Genomic DNA, 22,409 nt, shown 5'->3' with positions numbered 1-22,409 from the left:
TACATGCTCAATTTATTCAATCTGTCTCATATTGGCGAGACTCCACTTCCCTTCCCAGCTGTGTCTTTTTAATAGAGAAACATTCTCTCTTCCGTGACCCTGACTCCAACTCCTGCTTCCTCTTTCTCTCCACATCCCGTGCTTGCCATGCCTCTGTTACTGGTGATGGATGATAAATGAGACAGAGCTTCCACGCACATGTGCGTCAGGAAGGTCTCTTGTCCACATACCGTACGCTGAGTTCATCTTAGGTGGTGGCCAGTCAGACCGAGACACCCTAGAGCCCACTGATGTGTATGATCCCTGCTGCAGCTAATGGCACTCTATCGTAGTAATAGTACTAGCACTGTCTGTCTGTCTGTCTGTGTGTGTGTGTGTGTGTGTGTGTGTGTGTGTGTGTGTGTGTGTGTGTGTGTGTGTGTGTGTGTGTGTGTGTGAATTGCTGAATGCACTGTCCCGAATGCATTGTGCTGAGAGAGAGAGAGAGAAAGACTTAGAGAGAGAGACAGTGTATACGTGACTACACCACCAAAGCTCTTCTATACTTTTATAATCTTCAGATCAAGAGTCTCTGCCAATGAATGGTATAACTGAATGTTTATGTATCTTTCACTGAAAATCTCTGTATTCTTGCAATGTGTCCTGCATGTCTCTCTCTCACTCTTACTCTCTCTCTCTCTCAGCACAATGCATTCAGGACAATGTATACAGCAATTCAACAGCTCATCTTAAAAACATTCCAGAGTACTGTAAGTCTGGAAAGAGTCCAACCACACACAGCATGTCCTTTATTTAAAACCACAGATTTACATAGTGCACAGGAATAGGGAAGTGACATGCCCAGAAATCGTAACTAATGTAGGTCATGATACAATGCCATCTACAGATGTTGTGCATGCATTTTGCAGCATGAAGCTAAGGGTAACCCAATGACTAATGAATGCACTATGAACTTATGGATTTTTTATCAGGAAGAAAATAGCCTTTGTTTTTGTTAGCAATAGATGACACTTGCAGGCAGTGAGTCATTCTGCATATTCCACAGCAGAGTTCCTCTTCTAACCCTTACTAACCCTGTAGTCTCATCTGCATCAGTGTTTCACTACAGCTCCTAGTAAATGTACTTAAAACTAAAGCTGTAAAGAGCATGTCTGTCCTTCAATTTCTCTACCCAACTGTGCCTGTGTATGTGTGGTGCTGTACATGAGACATGTCAAAGGCAGTCATCCTTCTTCTCCCCTGAGACTTGTATATGATGACCCTGCTTGTGTAATGAAGGTTGAGGTGACAGGAGGATGCGCTTGTGTACATACACATACACATACATGCACAAACACACATCCTCACACACGTACACACACACACACACACACACACACACACACACATACACATGAGCACAGACACACACGCACATATGCACACACTTACACACAGGAGAGCTGTTTTGCATTCCCTGCTGAACAACAATGCTGTTCCTTAATGCACACTGGGACCAATGATATCTACTGAGATGTGAGGCCTCCTGGATTTCAGCATAATCGTCAAAGCCTGAAAACTTTCTCAAGGGCCCTGGGGGACAATGGCTATCTTCAATTAACTACAGCCGGTGTTCAGAAGATAGCACCCAGTTGGTGTATGTTTGCGCATGTGCTTGCGTGCATGTGTTTGCATGCATGCGTACATGTGTGTGTGTGTAAGTGAGGGGAGGACAATGACATCCTGTAGCTGGAATGTGTGGGTGGTGACTCAATAAAATGAGACGGGCCCTTGTCAGGAGAACACTGGAGCAGAAGACGAGTGCTGTCGATGAACTCTGCCCCTACAGTGTAAAGATGTTGTACTTCACCTTGAGAAGAACCCTGGCTGGCAGCCCCCTGCAGAACTCCCTTCAGGCCTGGCGCAGACACCTGCCACAACTTTCCACATGCTACACGACATGGATCACACATCATCTCCAACCCAAAGGCATACAGAATACTCATGAACTAAAACTACACATAGACACAAACACACACATACATCTATGTCCTCCCTGCCATTCCATCCTGAATATGAAACGTAAAGGCTCGATTCTCTTCCAACAAGCCACATCACTGTAGTAGAGCCCTGATCAGTGGTACAGAGGCTTCTAGGAGCAGCGAGGTAACTGATATGCAATGGTGGGAAGGATCTGGAACCCTTTAATTAACTATGAGAAGGCTGCTCTGTGCTTTCAACAAATGCAGCTATGGTGTCTGCCATGCTCCCAAGAACAATGCAAAAATCATCTAGATGTGCATCGCCTGCTTTTCTTAAACAACCTGTTCAATGAATAAAACATCATTATTAATCAAAATGGTAGAACCTTGTCAGTCTGACCTCTGGTACGTCAGCTAGCAAATGTGATTGTACAGTAGTGGCAAACTGCATGATCCAAACTATAAAACTGGCTGCGTGAGAAAAGCATGTGTCATGCTTTGAGCGAGTGACAGTTCGGTATCACTTCGTGTCATCTTTTGGAATGTGTGAAGGCATTAGCCAACCACAGAGTCAGCTGGAAACTGTCCGTGAGTTTCAACAAAATTCAAAGAAAAGGAGCGGGAGAAAAAAAAAAGGAGTGTAACTTGGACACTGCGCTGTTCAACAGTCAATAAACAAACTGTGAGGCCAGGCAACCTTTTACCATGATAAAAGCAAACACCCCCCATTCAAGTAAAATAATTCTTGCTATGGTGGATTTTGCCTCCAGTTTAGAAATACTAAAGCAGGAAACCTATGTAATGATGAGCAATGCCTTTACAACAAAGCATTAAAAAATGTAGGAGATGAAAATCAACAATAACAACAACAGCACGTACCTGAATGCATAAACCGGAACAGATAGGATTGAGTAATGCTACAACTGATGGAACAGTCAGATTCTGCATTTGGCAAATAGTCTTAAGACCCAGAGCCTATTTTGAAAGAGTTCAATAAAACATTCTAATCCAGCAGTTTCCTAGTATTCCATGCAAGATGTGGAACATATAATTGGCAGATTTTGCTCTGGAAGCTGCCGTTTTCTGTGAACTCTCGGAGTCATGACCTGAAAGTGGGAATCCAGCCTGTAATTTTTTTTTTTTTTTTTTTTTTTTTTTTGCTAACAGGGTGGCTGTCAAATGTTCTGTGAAAACACTACATAGATGTGATCCTACTTTGCTAAATACTGGTAGCCGGTTACCCATCTATTAGCAGCTGTGTTAGAATAGCCAAAGCTCTCCTCACACCATGATTGTGGCCAAGTAGGGCTTGTGTTAAGACTAAATGAGTTTATGGCAATATAAGCATTCAAAATCAAATAATTTCCCCCACAGGAAAAAGAGGCTCCTCCAGCCCCTTTGTGGCATGCATGTTCTGATGTAATCTCCAGAGTGACTAGAGCAGCAGCCATCTCCCTGCACCTTCACCACTGGTGACCCTGGACCCCAGAGTCGCACAGAAGGGTGTTCCCTGGAAAAAGTGCTTCTCCAGCTGGGCTGGGGCAGATGAATCTGTTTCTGTGAAAAGGGACAGGAAGTCTAGGACACACTTAGCTTTCCAGGCAGGAAGATGTAAAATATTTATGTTATGCTTAATAGGTCCAACACGTCTGAGCAATATGTTTGCAAAGTTTTCAGGACTGATAGGTTCAGCCACATGGTCACATCAAAATGGCATGTATGGCTACCCCCACCCTCCTGCTCATCCATCTGCCTAGACACTCTTCCTACACATGCTATACAAGCCAGCCACTAAAGTGCATCTTATTTTCACTATAACAGCCAGCCTCTATAAAACCACCCACTATAAATGTCTGTGTGTGTATGCAAGTTTGTGTGGTTGGAGGGCATGCTTCAGGGGTAACTGTGGTAATGACATGCTGTGCAACATTAGCAAGCAGAGCTAAATCTAGACAGAATCACCAATTCTTGCACAGGAAAGAAAAATGTCTTGGGTCAAATTACTATAGACAGAATAAGCCTTAATCCATGGCATGGCTCCACTGAAAGCACTTCATTGTGGCCTGCACTTCAACTGTGTCTGGAATCCCACCCTCTTGTGACACTAAACAGTGAACACGATCTCCCTCTGTGGGAGTGCTCAGCAGTGTTCAACAAGCAGGACAACAGTTTCTGTCCTTCACTGCCACTTCTCTTATCAGGAGAGAAAGGGCCGGGCATCCCCTTGTTCTGATGCAGACCAAAGCTCTGTTCATAATGATCCTCCTCTCTGCACTCCTTCCCTTCTCCTACTATGAAGGACAAATGCGTGACATTAGAGGCCGCAGTATGAATGTGCGTTCGGGGTGGTCCCTCTGACTGGCACTCAACACACTGACATTAGGAAATGCGGAACCTTCACAGCATGAGCTGTCAGCTCTCCTTGGCCAGTCCCACCTGTGCATGCGACACCCCGGACAACATCACTGCTGGATGCAGTTCAACTAGAAACTGGAATTTTATTTTACTACACTAAATGTGGATTTCTATGAAGCTTGCGGAATAGAGAGGGTCAGAGGGCACTAAGGTCAGTATGGACTTATCACAAGCTGACTAGCTATGGGTTGTGATGACAGTGATATTTGCACCCCTGGAAAATGGCCCAAACCTACTTTGTTATATACAGCACTCTCCATACTCCAAAATTACTTGTTAGTTGGTGCAAACAAAATTGAATATGATAATATCAATATACATCCTAAATGTATTTTCTGATCTTTTAATCCTCCCGTAAGTAACTTCAACCAATAAATCTCCCTTAAAAAAGTCAACAAACGCTGTACCTCTTAGTTTATATTATCATGAAATCACTGTACATTGTTTACAGGATACACAGTTTATCATAATAAACTTGGGGGGGGATCAACTGCTTCACAGACAGTCACACATCTAGAGTCATTCTCCAGCAGTGTATGAGTAAAGTACTCCGTCTCTGTCTCCGTGCTAATGCCTGGAAAAGAGCATCACAGTGTGGCCCCTTGGATTAGCCACATTTATCTGTGTCAGGCCTCATTAGTCCACAGTCTGCTGCTCAGTCAACCTGCCTCTCCATCTGAGCGCTGCAGCTACTCACACAACTATTGACGCGCCGCATATCAGAGGCAGCCTCTTTACCGCAGAACACACCATTCATCACTGCCAGAACCTCAGCCCTAGCAGCCCAATATTCTCAAAAATTCAATGTGGCCAAAGTTACAAAAAATATTAATGACAATGGAAGAATTCATTATTCACACAAATGAAGATTATAAATGAAATCTGCAATGCTCTACTAAGGTGGGTGTTATATTAAGCTTGATGACAGGAATTCCATGAATGTTGCATTTCAGTTTTATCTATGTTTGATGTACCCTTGGCTGTCTATTGCACATGTTTTTGGAAAGGAGAATGGAAAAGGGGAAAAGCTCTGCAGAGAAGTGGAGGACAGGCATGCCTCTCATGCAGTCTCCCTTCACTCGCTCTCTGGGAGGACTTCAGAGACAAGACACGTGGCAGGCTGGGTGGGGGGGGGGGGAATCTCATTCTAAACCCAGACACTCTCGCTCCTTTCCCTGATGACATCACCAAAGAGGAGGTGTGGGGCAGCACAGAGCAGCGTTTTAGCCCGCCTCTTATCATGGTACCCAGTACTTTACTTAACATCAGCCTGTCATCATTTCTCTAGTGCTTCTCCTGTTGTCCAAACCACATAGTGTGAGTTCATTAAGTAAAGCTTGAAGGGAAAAAGCCCCCTAACATGCTTCCTGGAATGCTGCTGGTTTTGTCTTTCCAATAACGTAAGCACCTCAAGATGACTCAACTGCAGGTCAGTGGGTGTCACAGTCATACTAAAGCACGCATAATAAGGAAAATTTATACCATGCCAAAAATAACATTTGTAAGGGTGGGTTTCGCTATTCCACAGATTGTTTGTATCAGTGCTGTTTTCCTGTTATTCCTGAATTCCTTTCTCAATGCATATCCTCCTTTGCACAGGACACATTGGGCGCTCATGCTTTGGATAAGGCTGGCTCTGCATGGTAGCGGCGTATCCCAGCATGCAGGCCCGACCCTTGACAGCTTAGCGGCTCCCTGGACTAGGATGTTCCTACATTCCCACTGGCTACACACCTCCTCTCCTCTGGCTGGTCTGAAACCACAGGCTGAGGCCTGTCAGTCAGATTCAAGCCTGTAATCCTACTGTGATAGCACAGAATATCTATTTCCCAGCTTGATGTAAAGAGGGGGATGGGTCTGAGGTCGACAGGAGCTGATGAGGGAGGGAGTAGAAACCTTTGGGGTCGTGGTGGCAACTGGTCTTTGGTGCCCCCACTTGACTGATGAATGCATCAGGAAGAAAAACACATTGGCTCATGTACAATTGTCCTCACTTTTTTGCATCTTGGGGGCTCATTGCACGTCAATGAATTTATTCAGCACCATGACAGTGCTGGTCCCTGTTTATCAGCTATATCCTCTGTACATATCAAACAACAGGACCAAGTTTCCATTTCAACAGTATCCATCAGAATTAAATAATCTAATAAGGTTTGTTGTTTGTGTAACAAAGTTTGATCTAGGGGACATAACCAGTGTATTCCTTTTTGTCAAAAGAGGAACAGAGATATTGACAACAAAGATACTGAGAGTAATTTGGTCACATGTGAATACTACCAAAATTGTTGGAATGAGCAAGTGAAACAGAAGACTGATGGTAAACCAGTTAAAAATAGCTGGCTGTTTTATGTCATGTTTTTCCACTGCAAGTTCCTCATTATACACAGAGGCCTTGGCAGCTGGGAGGTTTGCCCTGCCCATCATAGTAAAGCGAACATTATCAAATATGTATCAAGGCCAACAGTAAGGATGAAGAAGCGTGGCGATATGGATTAGCACTAGAATTAGTTTGAAGTAAAGTACACAGAGGTCCAGCTATGAGCACTGCCTCAATAACATTCATTACAGACCAACATCGTTACCACTTTCACTGCTGCATGACAGAATAAAAAGGCAACTCACAAGCCACAGATAGAGGTCCAGCCAAACATTTTGCTAATGTGGCTACTTCAACAGTTACTGTCATTACTGTGTAATATTTTGCAGTGGTAAGGTAAAACATGGATAGACTCACATGTGCATGTTTTATTCAGATGATCATTTCCACTGATTTACAGCACATAGCGCAGACACTGTCCTGTCTTAATACACTTTGCATCGTGGTATAGATTCATTAGGGATGGTATACCTAGGGTAGTACTCGCTGATATGTAGGCCATAAAATCTTCTAAATAAAAGTTCTTATAGTCTTTTTACCATTTAAGGCTGTTTCATTGTTCTGTTCTGCAACAAAGTAAGAGCTTAAATTGAATGTGCGTATAATGTCCTCACTGGGAGCTGCGAGGAAGAGAAATGACCCGCATGCCGACTTCCACTCACTGGAGCGAGGAATGTTTTTCATCTTGACATCAAAAACCTCTCTCTAACCGTGTAGTACAAAAGCAGTTTGCGTCTGTGTATTTCACCAGTGGAGGGGGAGCAAATGAATAAAGCTGAGATAAAAGTGTCCTGGAGAGGTCTGGAAGCAGCACCATTGATTCCACCCCAAACCCCCACCCCTGGTCCCTATTACAAGCTCTTTGCTCTTTGATACTATGAAGAAGTGAAGCTACTATGAAGTAATGTGCACTACTGAGCAGAGCTTTTGGGTACTGATAAAATAGAATGTGTGGCTGGCCTGATCAGCTTTTGCACGCATACCTGTGAGGGAGTGTGTGCTTAAAGCTTGTCTGGATAGGCCTAGTTTTATAATGTTCTTAAGAATAAGGTGAAGCCAGATTGCTATTGGGCTTTCCCTTCTGATGTGTAAACAAATTTCTGGTTCAGCTGGCTCTCCTTGGCCATTGGCTGAGACTGTCCCTGTCAATCACAGTGTCATTATGTAAGCAGTATCTGCAGGTGGAGGTGTGTCCATATTTCACAGGCACTCGAGCGTGAAAGGTTAGCCTCGCCTGCACGGCATGGTTCAGCAAATTGAGCCCGTTACAACACTTTTAGTGCCTTTAGAAGTGCACTTGCAGTTAAAGAGAAATACTGACAAGAATGAGCGCCAAGGAGCCCGTGGCAGATGTGTCTGTGTGTTACTCAGACAAATGAGCTGACGTACAAGAACGCTCGCGATTAGACAACACTTTGTGTTTTAATTACTACTCATTAGCATGTAAAAGTAAGTGGTGTTGAGGATGGATTAACACAGCAAGTTTGACACAGTGCAACACGCCATAACCACATATGAAAGCCTTAGGGAAGCATGCTCCTGGGATAATTTTGTTATCTAATAATATATTTGTAGGTTAGTCAGAGGCAAACAGCTTTTCAATGAATAAAACACGTCTTGCTCTGTTGCATCGAAAGGCTTGTATAATTGCTTCAAGTATGTCTATTAGCAACACTGCCTATTTGGTTGCTAGATGCACTGACGTCTCCCTGTTAGACTCGTGAGAATAAGAAATGTTCTGCTTGGAAACAACATATCTCCTGCAGCTTCGATTCAATTATCCACTGCCAACTTGTGCACCTAAAATGAGCACCCACTTCGGCTACATAACGCTTGACTGAGCGAGTAAAAACTGTCAATAGCTGCATAAATGTTATTTATTTACAATAAAGAAGTAACCTTTCCAAAAACTCCAATGCCCATGTCTCGTAACGAATAAAGTATAAATGATGTGAATGTAAACAAAGTGGACAAAACCCGAAAGCATGAGCAGGGATCCCAGCAGCCCGTTATATAACCCGCAGAGCTGGACCCTATGACATCACAATCAGCGCAGAAGCGCGAGCGTCAACGGAGTGTCACTCACTCTGAGCATGTTTGAACTTGGACGTAATTGTTGAAATAGGATGAGCGGACACAAAACACGCAATATTCCTCACTTATGGTCGGTATCTCCATGCACCCGTGTCACTGAACGGTTTGAAGTCGAGGAGGCTATTTCTACTAGAAAATAGCGTACACTTCCGCGATTGTATTTCATGGTCAAAGCCGTTCCCACAACCATGTTGACTCAGCAAAAGTGCAAAAAGCCACATCGAAAGACCGACAACTGAAAAGCAGGGCAAGCGATGTACACCACCACGAAAACTGCGTTTACGGGAATTTGAGTCTGTACCAGCTGTAGTGGCGCAGATAGGTAGCGTTCTTGCTTTACTCCGACCCCGGCAACAGCGCTCCCTGCCTGGGCTCAGATTAAACAAATTAGCGCTCTCCCATGTTTCACTTGATAACAGTTGTATATTTTCGATTCACATGAAAAGTACTGGGACATTATAGACAGTCCACCCGACTGCATAAAACCATCCGATTCCGAGCAAGTGACAAAGTAGACTAAACAATTTTCAGAGTTTTTTTTAAAATTAATGTCAGTCTCTAATCCGACACGAGTTTTCCTTCTAGCCATTTTCCCACATACATTTATATCTATTTTGAGTTATAAAGTAGAAGAAAGCAGTTGGCTATGAAATGACTTACTGTATGGTGTAATGGGCAATGAAGTGTGTGGCTCTCCTTGTTACCAGGGCTCCCTGCGCCCGCTTCGCCGGTGGAATCGTCTCCCCTCTACTAGTGCAACGATGTCTGCTGCAGCCGAGCTAATATCGCTCTCTGCTCCCACCTCCCGTGTGTGACCGAGTGAGTGCGTATGTGTGAGAAAGAGAGAGAGAGCGACGGAGAGAAGGCGTGTGTATGTGTGTGAATGTGTAACCCAAATATGGAGCAGTTGGCCGGCCCTGTTAGCTAAGGCTTCGAAGCCTACACTGTATTATGAAAAACGGGGGATGGGTGATGCCTTTGGCTGATATAAAATTCAGTTAACCAAAACCAAACGGAAATTCTATATCTTATGCACTAATCATTAGAAATCAAAATAACAGAACAGAAGTATTATTTTTCTCTAGTCTATTGTTTTTAGGACATGTATGAAGAGATATTTGCAGACAATGTAGATAAACAAAATATTTAGAGTTTTTGGAGGTCTTTTAAGTCAGCACCTGGTTTTGAATTCATAGCTCGGACTATGAATTTTAAGTAGATTTTTTACTCCCTCATTCAAGAGTGAACTATAATGCTTTCCCAAATGCTATCACCACTCTGGTTTAAATCCTTCCTCGGTGGCTGATAACAGATGAATAAAGGTCCTTCCTCAGAAATGTTCAAGAAACACAGCTGAATGGTGGTGCACGTAATTACCAGTGGCAGCACTGTGAAAGAGCACAGTGGGTATGAGCTAGTGTGAAGACCAATGCTCATGCTTAAATCCCATAAATAGAACATTTAGAACATTCCATTTACAGCAGAAATGTAACGTAAGTAGAGTGATATTTGCAGAATTGGTGTCACTCTTTCTTAAATATGACTTAGACGGGACTTACTGAAGTGTTTGTGCTTGTGCTACTATGGAAACCAGATTCTCTAAGACTCTCACCTGAGAATGTATTATCTTTTATGGACAGTTTGGATGTACTGACCGGAGGATATGGGAGTTAACGGGAGTTAACAGAACTTTAGAATCACCTTCTTTGGATTTCAGTATTTAAACACATAAACAAAAATATTTTAAAGGCAGAAATTACAAACTAAATGGCCCTATCTTAAAAATAGAGAAATTGAGCAAATGAGAGTATATATATATATATATAAATTCATCATTATTTGGATTACCAGTATGCTGTGTGTGAGGGAATTGTCCTCAACATATTTGTCAAACACACACACAAAATGACTGAGGGATGAATGAGGAAAATTATGCTGAACTGTGCCAAAGAGTTGTAATGTTATTGCAACTTAAACATAGCTAAAGCTATAGAAGAAAAAGTAAAGTCTTTGTGGTCAGATCTTTGCTACACATGGGGTTAGTCTCAGGATTTACAAAAACACCTAGAACAATTGTGTGTCTGTGTGTGTTTGTGCCTTATCTCCTGGGCTGCTGTTCACCTGTGAACAAGAGAGCTGCGGTTTCTGCAGCATGCCACTAGTTTACAGACTATAGCGTTGCAGAAATACCTCCGTGATAAGTCACTAATCTTACTCTACACACATCCAGATGGAAGATCAAAGCAGGGCTCCTAGCTCAAAGCGTCCATGGGTTCAAAAAAAAAAAAGACATATTCAATCATAGTGATGCATTTGACATGTTATGTGAAGGGAATTCTCTCAGGCGGAGCTGTCTGTGTCTGAGTCAGACCGTGTCCAGGTAGTGGGCGTCAACCTGCACTCACAGGGCAGCTACACATTCCTCTGCGTTTGACCGCGTCAGAAATCTGTTTGAGGATTAGACTGTACAGCAATCATCCTGATCTGCAAACAACTTTCTTTCTTTCTTTCTTTCACCTCTTAATACTGCTTGCAGAGTAGTTATCAAGGCGCCTGTCGATTCCTATATGAAAGAGTGTAATTAATGTAGTGCCTCGCTCTCGTGCTATATTGTTGGTACAGCAGTTTAGTCCGGCCCAACATTTACATATACCCGAGGTTGCACCCCCTCTACTGGACAAATCAAGAATTACCACAAATGTCATGACGTATTAAATAATTCTTGTTCCGCTTTCAGAACCAGACTGAATCGCTTCCATGACATTACGAAAATATATCATCCTTGTAATTGTTTCTTGACAATACATGCTTTCAATACATTTTTAATCTCTGCTGGTGCATAATGCATAGAAATACATGCATGTAATCATGTAATAGAAATATATTCCAGCTAGCATATATAAGGAATCACCTCTTTAAATGAGTTTTAACTATTCTAAGTCTTTATCGGTTAGTTTTTTATCATTAATGTTTACAGTGAAAGCAGTTGTAACTATTGTCAAACAAGACATGATCTCAATGATAAAAAAATAATAAAAAATAATATAAATTAATTTTATATAAATAAAAATTAATTTTTAAAAGCATAACCAGTACATAACCCTTAGCATCTTTGAGAGAACCATTATATTAGACTATTTTAAGGGAGAAATAGAGAAATAGTGTTGTATAACCACCACATTTGTGTTTTCATTTCATTATTCTCGTTTCATTTCTCTGAACACTCTCAGGAAGTATTTTCCCTGATAGAGGCTGGACCTTTTCCTTTTCAGTTTACTTTAAATAATAAATTAATTCCACAAAGGTCAGTCAAAGTCATATCCTCTACCCTTTAGTTAGAATTCTCTGGAATCTTTAATACAAACATTGAGCACTCATTCTAACAGATGTGGATTCAGTTTCTGTATTTTAAGGGCCTGTTTAATATCAATACTTTTTCATATGGCTGCATAATTTATACATAGAGTATATGTATATGAGGAAGTAGGCATTTACAAAGCTGATACATGTATATCAGGATTAAATCTCGGTAGTGGATATGACACTTACTGGGGCATCTAATAGGGCACAATCCATGCAACAGCTCAGCTGGCATATAGGCACAGAACATCTAGTGCTTTGCATAGAGCGGCTGCTACAAGGGTTACTTTGTGACATGATTCGGGCAGCAGGAGTGGGTGGACAGGCAGTGACAGAGTCAAATATGTGATGCCAGATCACATGGCAGAGTGATCATGTAGGATGGCATCATTGACTGAGTAGTGATGCTGTGTTCCACATCCACAGTCCTAGGTCCTCCAGCGTTCAACGTATAAACCCTGCAGCGGAGCTCAGAAGCAACTGGACAGAAGCGACTGTGGGTGTTTTGGCCTGGTTTCCCAGGGGATTTGATTTGAAATGAAATAATGACTATGAGGTTAAAGTGCTAAAGTCTGTTTTAATTTGCAAAGATTTTCATGTATATTGGATGAACCACATGTAATTCAAATCCTTTTTTATACACAGTCCTGCCATTTCAGGGGATTATAAGAAATCTGAAAGCTGTCAGGTCATAATGTCCTAAAGTACAGTCTATGGTGTATTTATAGACATGTAAGTTACTTAAAAAAAAAAAAGGATTTCTTATTAATCTTTCCCAGCAGCAGAATCAGCTGACCTTTTTCTTACATCCTTCACATTATTAAGCAGTGAGGGAAGAAAAGTTCCAAGTCTAGACATGGAGAGTTCCTAATCTCAGTATTAAGAGCACACAATTCAATCAACTCTTTAAGCATTGATAGATTAGCTTTAATTTTGAAGCATGTAACATTATCTTTAGAAAGTTTAGCTCTAATTAGTAGTTGGTAGTCCATCACAGCATGCGATGTTTGCAAAAAATCTTCCCTTTTCTAAACCTAGATAGAACAGGTGGGTGACAACACCTGAATGACGCATTATCCAGTAGATCAAAAGGAACTCATCTTGCACTTGTCACAAGGCATCCAGTACTGCTGAATGGAGGAGCCAAAGCCCAAGAGCCTGACTTCTCATCCTGCAGATTTGTCTTTATGTTTCACGGTGCTGTAGCTGTTCTCACCAGCAGGAATATGCTGAAATGAGGTTGAGTGAAGAATACAGAGCAAGGGCACATAGTTCATACATCACTAAATTAAGCCTTCGGGGACCTGACACTGATTCACCTTTCAGATCTAACATGCTCCTGACCTGAAGTGAAAGTGAAGTGCACTTTCCCTTCTATTCTGAAGGGAATCAGTGTATCTCTGTTAATCTTACTCCAGAAGCTCATCTGTGATTTTCTTCACATTGCTATGCTGTAATGAACAGTTCATAGTATGCAATGACTAGACAGACTTAGGAAAGATAGAAATGTTGGCAATGATATGAATAAGGTACTAGCCACAGTGCACAGGTTCATTTCAATAATGAAGATATCAATATAAAACTTTAAAAAGTACTCAATCTGGTATTGTTGGAGGTGTGTATTCATTGAACATGTCATTGTTGTTGTTTCTGTACTTGAGACTGGTACTGGTTAAATATTGAATAGAAGAAGAGCAACTATAAGGAAATACTGGCCACTCCCCACCTACCTACCTACCTACACTCACACACACACACACACACACACACACACACACACACACACACACACACACACACACACACACACACACACTGTTGAGTTCCATCAGCACGTTCTAAACTTTGTTCCTGTGATAGTGGGGTCGCATGAGGGGCAGTTGAATTATGGATGAGCAAACTAAAGAACAAAATGAGAGTCAGTTTTCAAAGCATCACAAGTAACCAGTGGAGGGCCGATCACAGCTCCAATTCAATGAGGTTCAAAGGCTAAAATCATGTGGAGTTGGGGGAGGTGTGTGCGGGAGGGCGCAATGCTTTCATTCAGATGATGGATGAATGAGTTAAGCAACTAGCTAAACACATACACACACACACGCACGCATGCACATGCACACACACACACACACACACACACACACACACACAAACACACACACACACACACACACACACACACACACACATACACTTACAAACTGCCATTAATCATCCTCATTACTGTGAGTTTACTTCTGCCCCCATTACAACTAATGACACTTTTGTAGAAGAGAGGCTAAGGAAATAAAAGAAGGTCAGGAGAGACAGAGAGAGAGAGAGAGAGAGAGAGAGAGAGAGAGAGAGAGAGAGAGAGAGAGAGAGATAGATAGAGAGAGAAAAAAAGAAAGAAAGCATTTACACATGTTCCCTCCTATTATATTCTCTTCTTCTCCTTGTGATCTTTTGGTACTCGTAAAGTTTGCACATAGCTGCTGCAGAGGGCAGAGGAGCAGTACCGCACCCACCTGTCTAATGCATTAGAGACAAACTAAATCAGTCTTGCTATGTGGTAGATATTCATCGTGTTCCAGTAACATTGGCCGAGCCCTGCCCTGCTCAGAGTCACAGCATACTGTTTGTAACACCTTCAGTGTTTGTCACAAACAGTTAAACATCATCTGCATACACATTTCCAGGAACAAGGATTGGCAGACTCGTGATCCCTTGTATATTTTGTCCACTGCCTGGTGATGTGCGTGTAGATATGTGAGCAAGCCAAGAGATACTCTATCACACCATTGCATTTTCACCCCTATCTCTCATTCCTATCAGTCATGAAATGGTACACAGGCCCCATGATCACCATTCAGCATTTGATGTCATCAACTTCTGAACCATACAAGGTATGTGTGTATACATGGGAGGAGTCAGCTCACCTCACTGGAAAGATTTGAAGTGACAACATACTGTGCGAAATTAGCAAGACTACTGTCTCTGAATATTCTTTTAAGGACAAATTCAAAGAGGTCTACCAAACCTCAAGGGTCATGTCTAGCATACCACACTATGGAAAACCTGATTCTGGAATTGCAACATGAGATTAGTATGACTAGAATCATTCAGTAAGTGTAGTTCTGTGCATTGAAGCAAGAATCGTGTTCAGGAAACTATTAAATATCGTACTTTACATTTTCTGACATGATTCTGGCCTCAGAATTCAAGTAATTCTTTCTAATAATTAAGTGCTAAACTAGAATGAAAAATGTAAATAAAATAAATAATAGATTAATAGATAATAATGGATAATAATAGATAATAGAGTAAATATGGAAACGATTAATGACTAGATTCTGATTAATTCATCATTAGTAAATATAAAAGACTTGGTATGAGATTTTTCTCTTTACTCTTCAGTAAGAGACAAATTAAGAAACAAAATGGTAGACATTCAGCAAAAGAAATGTTGAATGAGTGCAGTAATTTATTTAATTATTTTTGAAAGTACACTGCAGTCTCTGCTCATATAGGAGTTGGAGAGTTACTAAGGCTCTTCAGTTAGCCAGGAGCACAAGGGCACTCAGCTTCAATGGCCCAGCACATGCACCTCCTACTACATACCCAAAGCACTTAAAAATCACACATGAGCTCTGAATAGGGAGAGGTGCTGGTGAAAAGCCTGTCAGCTCCACTACTGCAAGGTTTCTCTGTTCAGAGTAAATCAGCCTGCATTCCTGAGGCCATCAGCATGCTGAATTCCACTATGAAGAGCAGCAGTGTGTGCTTTCTGCACCATGTTATTACAAGGCCTCATGAGTAAAACAGCATATGATGTGTTACCAGCTCACAACTCTTTTAAGGTGAGAAGGTACAGAATGGAGCAAGAGGCAAGGCAAGAACCTGCATGCATCTACAATCTTTTCACCATCTGTGAGGCCCACGTAATTGGGATTTGTGTACTTGCTGATAACTATGGATTCAGCTCTATGCAATATGTCTGTGGACTTGGAATAAAGCCCAAAGTGAACTGGGTCTCAGAAGTGAATCAAATGTCTCCTGCATGTCATATCAGGTGAGGGGCTCACCAGCAGTGTTTAATCCCTCTGTGCCATGCTTGAGTAATGTTACATAGCTGCTGCATTGACTTTTCACCTTTATTTTTTTTCTTTGACTTATTTTCTAGGTCAAGGGCTGTCCCTGTGGCAGACAGCCAACTGTAGCTCGGACTCCCATAATCCCACAAAAGAAATCAAGCTTCTACTGAGATCCTGGGTCTCTCACCCACACACGCACATATCAAGAGCACACATTCATGCATACCTACACACACACACACACACACTTACACATAAACTATTGCTCACAATGGCGTTCAGTGAGTGGGTGTGTTCTGCTACTATGCACTCCTAACTATGTATCCTCCAGTGAGTTATGTAACGTGACTGTGGCACAGTCTAGTTGAATAACTTGTTTTAACCTTACACCAGAGTGGGAGGGATGTAAATGTGAATTGTGGATGCGAAAACAGCCTCACACGCCAGTTGGAACACAGCTGCCAGGGATTGGGATTGTGGGAGTTGATGTGTATTTGCTGTGTTTGGGAAAGAGTTTTGGCTTTGTAACATGACTGAGAGAATGGAATAAACAAAGGCTGTTGAACTGGGTGGGGGGGCAGTGACCATGTACACAAAGGTTACACTCAGACGTGCACATTCTCACACATGCCCCAAGAGACTTGAGTCACTAGTAAGATATTGTGTGTGTGTGTGTGTGTGTGTGTGTGTGTGTGTGTGTGTGTGAGTGTGTGTATGTGCATATGCTTGTGTGCAGATAAAGAGAGAGAGAAGTAAGAAGGGAGAGAGAGATGGGGCAAGAGACAGTGTGTGTGTGTGTGTGTGTGTGTGTGTGAGAGAGAGAGAGAGAGAGAGAGAGAGAGAGAGAGAGAGAAAGAGAGAGAGAGAGAGAGAGACAGAGAGAGAGAGAGAGAGAGAGAGAGACAGAGAGAGCGAGAGAGAATATTGTATGACCCTTTATGGCCGCATGGCTGAGCTGTTCCCACTCCTTTTTCTGTCTGTACGTTCCTCTATGCACTATGCTTTAGTGCTTGTGTTTGGTCAACCATTTCCTCTAACCATTCATCTTACAGCATTTACCTCTGCATATCCTTGCTCTGTACGGTTCACCCTGGAGAGGAAAAAGTACAATACTGCACTAAAGAAAGTTCTATGGGATTCATTATGCATTGTCATACGATCTCTCATCTCTGTGTCTACAATGTGGCCTTGGACAATCAACATTCCGCAGATGTAAACTTGATACAATACTCTGCACACAGTTACACATTTAGACTCTCTGCAATACTATACTCAGTGTCTACACATCATCTTCATATAAGTTCTTCCTATACTGCTATGAACTGTATAAAATGGTGTGTTGTCACTGGGCAATCATACAGTATTAAGGTGAAGTGCTATCAGTGGGTGGGTACCATGAGACACCGTCTAGCCCCAGCTTTACTGCAGAGAGTTGCTCAAGAGTCTGTCAGCACTTACTACTGCTTCTCCCCAGAGACTCCTACAGCACGTAGCAGACCATGGGTCACGGAGACTGGACACACACACACACACACACACCACATACGCACATGCGCACACTATCGCTAACATATATACACACAGATGGCAGGCTTCTGCTGGATGTATTATTTGTGTGGTCCCTAGACCCATCTTGCTGGGCTATTTTTAAAAGGCCTAACAGCATGCCCCCATGCTTAAATGCATGCTGTCAGTCAGCAGGCTCACAGATTAGACTGTTTTTCAACCATCTGTGACTGTATTACATTTCACATACAGTATCATCTTTTACTGCATGGACATTGGGCCTCAAAGGGCTATGTTGTGAACCATGTGATGCATCTGTGCCAGCAAAGCTGCCATAGTATGCAAAACATACTGCTATCTGCTATGGCTGCTGTCTATGTAAAAACTATAGAAAAGCTGACCTACATAGCCATATTGGGAACACAAACATGCATGCGCACACACACGCACACACACACACACACACACACACACACACACACACACACACACACACACACACACACACACACACACACACATACAGACTTACCTAGCTTTGCATACTCACACATGCTCACACAATGATTAATGAGCTTATGTTTCCCATACAGCGCTATAAAAAGTGACCTGGGCTATACAGGTGACCCATGCATGAAGAGTCCCTCCCTCTTCAGTGGTGACATTCCCCCTGTGTGGTGTCTGTCCCCATATGCTCCCTACCCACAGTCCCCTCCCCTCTGGGTAAATGCCCTCTCCTTTCTACCCCTCCTACTGGTGATTATTTTAGAGACATGAGCCACAGGCTCCCTAGCATACAGTACATACCTCCGGCTAGCTGAACCAGGTGCCATGTCTGTAAAGGCTCACTAATCCTGGGCCATACACCTCAGCCTGCTCCCTGGTTGTGGGCAGGATGCCTGGAGGTTGAGGGTACATTCAACCAATCCCTGTCTATTGACCGGACTGCGTCAATAGTTAGACCCACAGAAATGAGCTCCCTTGTGACCTTGTCACTGAAGCTAGCTGTCTTTAATGAAGCACCTCCACAGGACTCCAAAACATTCGGTCAGCCTGACAAGAGGCCTGGCCAACACTGCTTTCTTTTAATGTGGAAAAATTGTTTGTGACTCTTCTGTGGGTTACATATGGCTTATAGTGGACATGCAAAAACCTCAAAGGAGGGATTTAGTACTTGGAAAACAGTCAGGGGCACAAGTGCAGACTGTCTCAAACAAAGTCTGTGCTGAGCCGTTTTTGTAAGGTGTGTGAGGCGTGTGAGACATTCATTAGTGCAGAGTGAAGGAGAGGCCAGCCAAGGTGGCAGAGAGGGGGGCACTGGAGAGTGAGGGGCTCTAATGGCTGTGTAAACAGTATTATCAGCTCACTCTAGGAAGATGAGACCAATGAGCCCACCGCATGCACACACTTATACACACACTCTGAAAGCTCCCCCTCTGTCTGACACACATATACACACATATTTACACGGTTATTATATCTTCTCTGCATGTCTCATCTATCAGTAGTTAAAATGTGTCTAGACTGACAGGTGCCCTTGATGAATCTCTGCAACCTGACTGATGGTGAGAGCAGCAAGACAGTTATATAAAAGTGGCTTTTACACATTAATGGAGATTTCCACACTCACAATAAGGAAGAAATGCCTTGGTACTGCAAAAAAAAAAAAAAAAAAAAAAAAAAAAAAAAACAGCCAGAATCATTTTCATATTTCTGCTCAATACTTCTTGCAGAGTAGGCTAGAAAAGTAGGTCAGGGTCTTGGTACAGCACAGAAACTTTTTTTCATATGGATGAATATGTGAGGAGTAGGCAAGTGATATCTAATTGGTCCAGCAGCAATTTGGAATATTTTGTCTGTGCTTGGGGCAAGAGCTCTTATTAAATCAAGAGAAAATGTAGCATAGCTGAGGCTGTAGCTTTAAGCACAGAAACACTATAGATCTGTCTTCAAGCACTCAGCACCCCCTCCTTTTTCAGTCTCCCTCTCTGCTTCTTTCCTCAGCCAGGCCTGGGTGCTGATAGTACTACGCGCCTCAGCTGACAGCACATGCCGAGACAGCACATTCCACATTATTACTACTTCAGATGTTTGTGCCCCAGAAGCATTCTGATTGGTGGGGGAGCCTCTGACATGAGCTTTGGAGACAGCCAATGAGGCACATGCTTGGAGGAACAGCAAAGAAGAGGAAGTAGATAATTGGTAGCTGGGTCCAGGACAACTCAGTGTTATAGACTCTAGAGCAACTGCAGTCTGCAAAACCCACACAGATATTAAACTGACATTTAACTGAAATTTAGTAGTGGTTTCCCAATTAATTTTGCATCTTAAACTATGTGACACAAACTTTCCTATTATTTTCATAGATTGCTTTCCCAGGTTCTTTCAGGGCATCCATTAATTCAGTATGAGCACTCCCACTCTCTTTATTTCTTCTTCAAACAGATTCATAAAGACTCTCATTTATACACAAATACGTCCACACACACACACACACACACACACACATACACACACACAGAGACACAAACACACACACAGTCCTGCCAGCAGTCAATCCCACACTGGCCAGCTAGCTTTCTTGTGTTGGGGCTCTGGACCCTCTGTCTCTCTCATTTCGACATCTGTGAATCACCCCATGTTGCTCTGAACCTCTTCACTCATCTGTTTCAGTACAGATACACTGTGCCACTGCCAGACTGGTATTGCTTTTCATTCCATTTTCAGCTCATTTTAAAGGCCTTGGAACACACTGGGAGTAAGAGATGTCCAAAGCATCTCACAATATAAAGCACCGGGACCAGATACCGGATCACTGCTGTGATTTTTGTGTTTTTAGCCGAAGTCAGATGGAACAAATCCATCAGCACATTGGAAGAAGATACAAATGCTTATTTGTCTAATGAGACTGTAAAAACAGAATGTGAAACATACCCTATATTATACTCTTTGTATTAATGGAGCATCTTTTTTTAGATGTGAGAGACATTTTTTTCTCTTGTTCTCAATCAAGCGATTTATATAAATTTCAGTTATCATTCATGCAGTACATTGGTTATTGCTATAGCCCTACAGCCTTGTGCTTGCTTATTGACTCCATCTACTGGATCTAAAGTGTGCTGCACTTTTAAGACTATAAATATGGAAACAGTATGGGCCAAGCTAGTGTGTCTGTTTGGTAAACAGCAGGTATGCTGTACGTCTTCATGGTAAACAGACACTGAACATGATACCCAGGATGGGAGGGTGAGGAGAGGTAGGGGGAGTGAACTTTTACAGAATGGATCACAGATAAAAACAGCTGCCACGTAAGCCCTTTGTCCAGGGTGCCATTTAAGGGCTTTGTTCTAAAGCTGATCCTAGACATTGACCTGCTAAAGCAAGCAGCAAGGGGTTACTCGAGGTCCTGAAGCTCACACCTATCAAGCCGGCAGAATATGAACACATTATCTATGAACATCAGTTTAGTAAGATCACCTGCATTAGCGTGAAGTGATAAGGCTGCCTGCAAGCCTCAAGTTTTATGTTGTCACACCTGGGGTTGAGTTGCATTGTCAAGGTTACACTGTTAATCACATAAAATAAAATAAATAAATCTACTTACTTTCATATAGTATATTCATAACAAATTTAGAATGAATTAATGTTAAAGAAATTAATAATAGAAATAATTAATAGAAATTAATAGAAATAAAATTCTGTTTAGACAGGCAGATTCAGATGTTTATTTTTCTCAGATATTTAATACATGGAAGATGCTATATAACAGGATGGACTTTTCCCTGTGCCTGATGAGGTTGTCTGGTTAGCACATATTTTAAATACAGTCTGTCACAATCAGTCCCTCCCGGGTTCCATGGTTTCGTTTTCTCCTCCCCTCGTTTGATTTTCTAAACCTGTCCCTCATTTCTAGTATTAAGTTCATGTATTTAAACCCTGTCTGGAGCCCACTGTTTGGCAGTTCATTTGAATTTGTGAATGTGTTTCGTTGTGGTTGTTTCTGGACTCTGTGTTCCAAAGCCTTAATTTTTGTTAGCCTGTCTTGTTTAGCCCCGAGTGTTTTCCTAGCCTTAGTTATATCCACGTACTTTCCTTGTCGGCTCTTTGACCCTGGACTGCCTTAACGACTCTGATTTTGGGTTTGCCCCTATTAAATATCGCTCTTCTCCGCACGTGTCCGCCTCCTTACCGGTCAACGTTACACGGTCAGGTATAGAAGAAAAATCCGTGAGTCTACAGCACTTCATTTCTAATTGTAGCCCCTTTCTATTCCCAAATCTTCACAAAGCACATATTATTGAATAAGGCAGAGGCAGAACTGACTTGCATTCAATTCTTATGTAACTGTCAGCTTTCATGATCTCCCTGAATCTTAATGTTTCTGTGCAGGACATTCCACACCTTCTGTTTTCCCAGCTACAAGACCGAAGAGAATATTACTGTGCAGCTACCAGCCTGTTTAGCCCAGTTCATTTTTCAGCTTTACTTTTGGGCATTCTCTGCTCTTTTTCCTTATTTGACCCACAATCACAGAGGACCAACCAACCATTTGTATTTGTGTGAGGGATGACAACAAATACTTTGTCACCTACAGGAGCTCCAGGGTGAGCTGTATCCCTGGGTGCG

The 22,409-nt window shown here is 42.3% G+C and overlaps 1 protein-coding gene across 5 annotated transcripts in view; it reads right to left on the bottom strand.

Annotated features, from left to right (window-relative positions):
* atxn1a (ataxin 1a) overlaps positions 1-9,643 on the bottom strand; it is a 64,276-nt gene extending 54,633 nt beyond the window's left edge. For all 5 annotated transcript variants that reach the window (XM_035528794.1, XM_027006310.2, XM_027006311.2 and 2 more), the window contains exon 1: positions 9,508-9,643. The gene's annotated coding sequence lies outside the window, so the exon portion shown is untranslated. The remainder of the gene's footprint in view (positions 1-9,507) is intronic.
* Positions 9,644-22,409: the final 12,766 nt, after the last annotated feature.

The sequence above is a fragment of the Electrophorus electricus genome, chromosome 8 (genome assembly GCF_013358815.1).
Source record: "Electrophorus electricus isolate fEleEle1 chromosome 8, fEleEle1.pri, whole genome shotgun sequence".
NCBI lineage: Eukaryota > Metazoa > Chordata > Actinopteri > Gymnotiformes > Gymnotidae > Electrophorus > Electrophorus electricus.
Note: the sequence above shows the minus strand (reverse complement) of the source record. Positions and strands in the feature narration are given on the sequence as shown.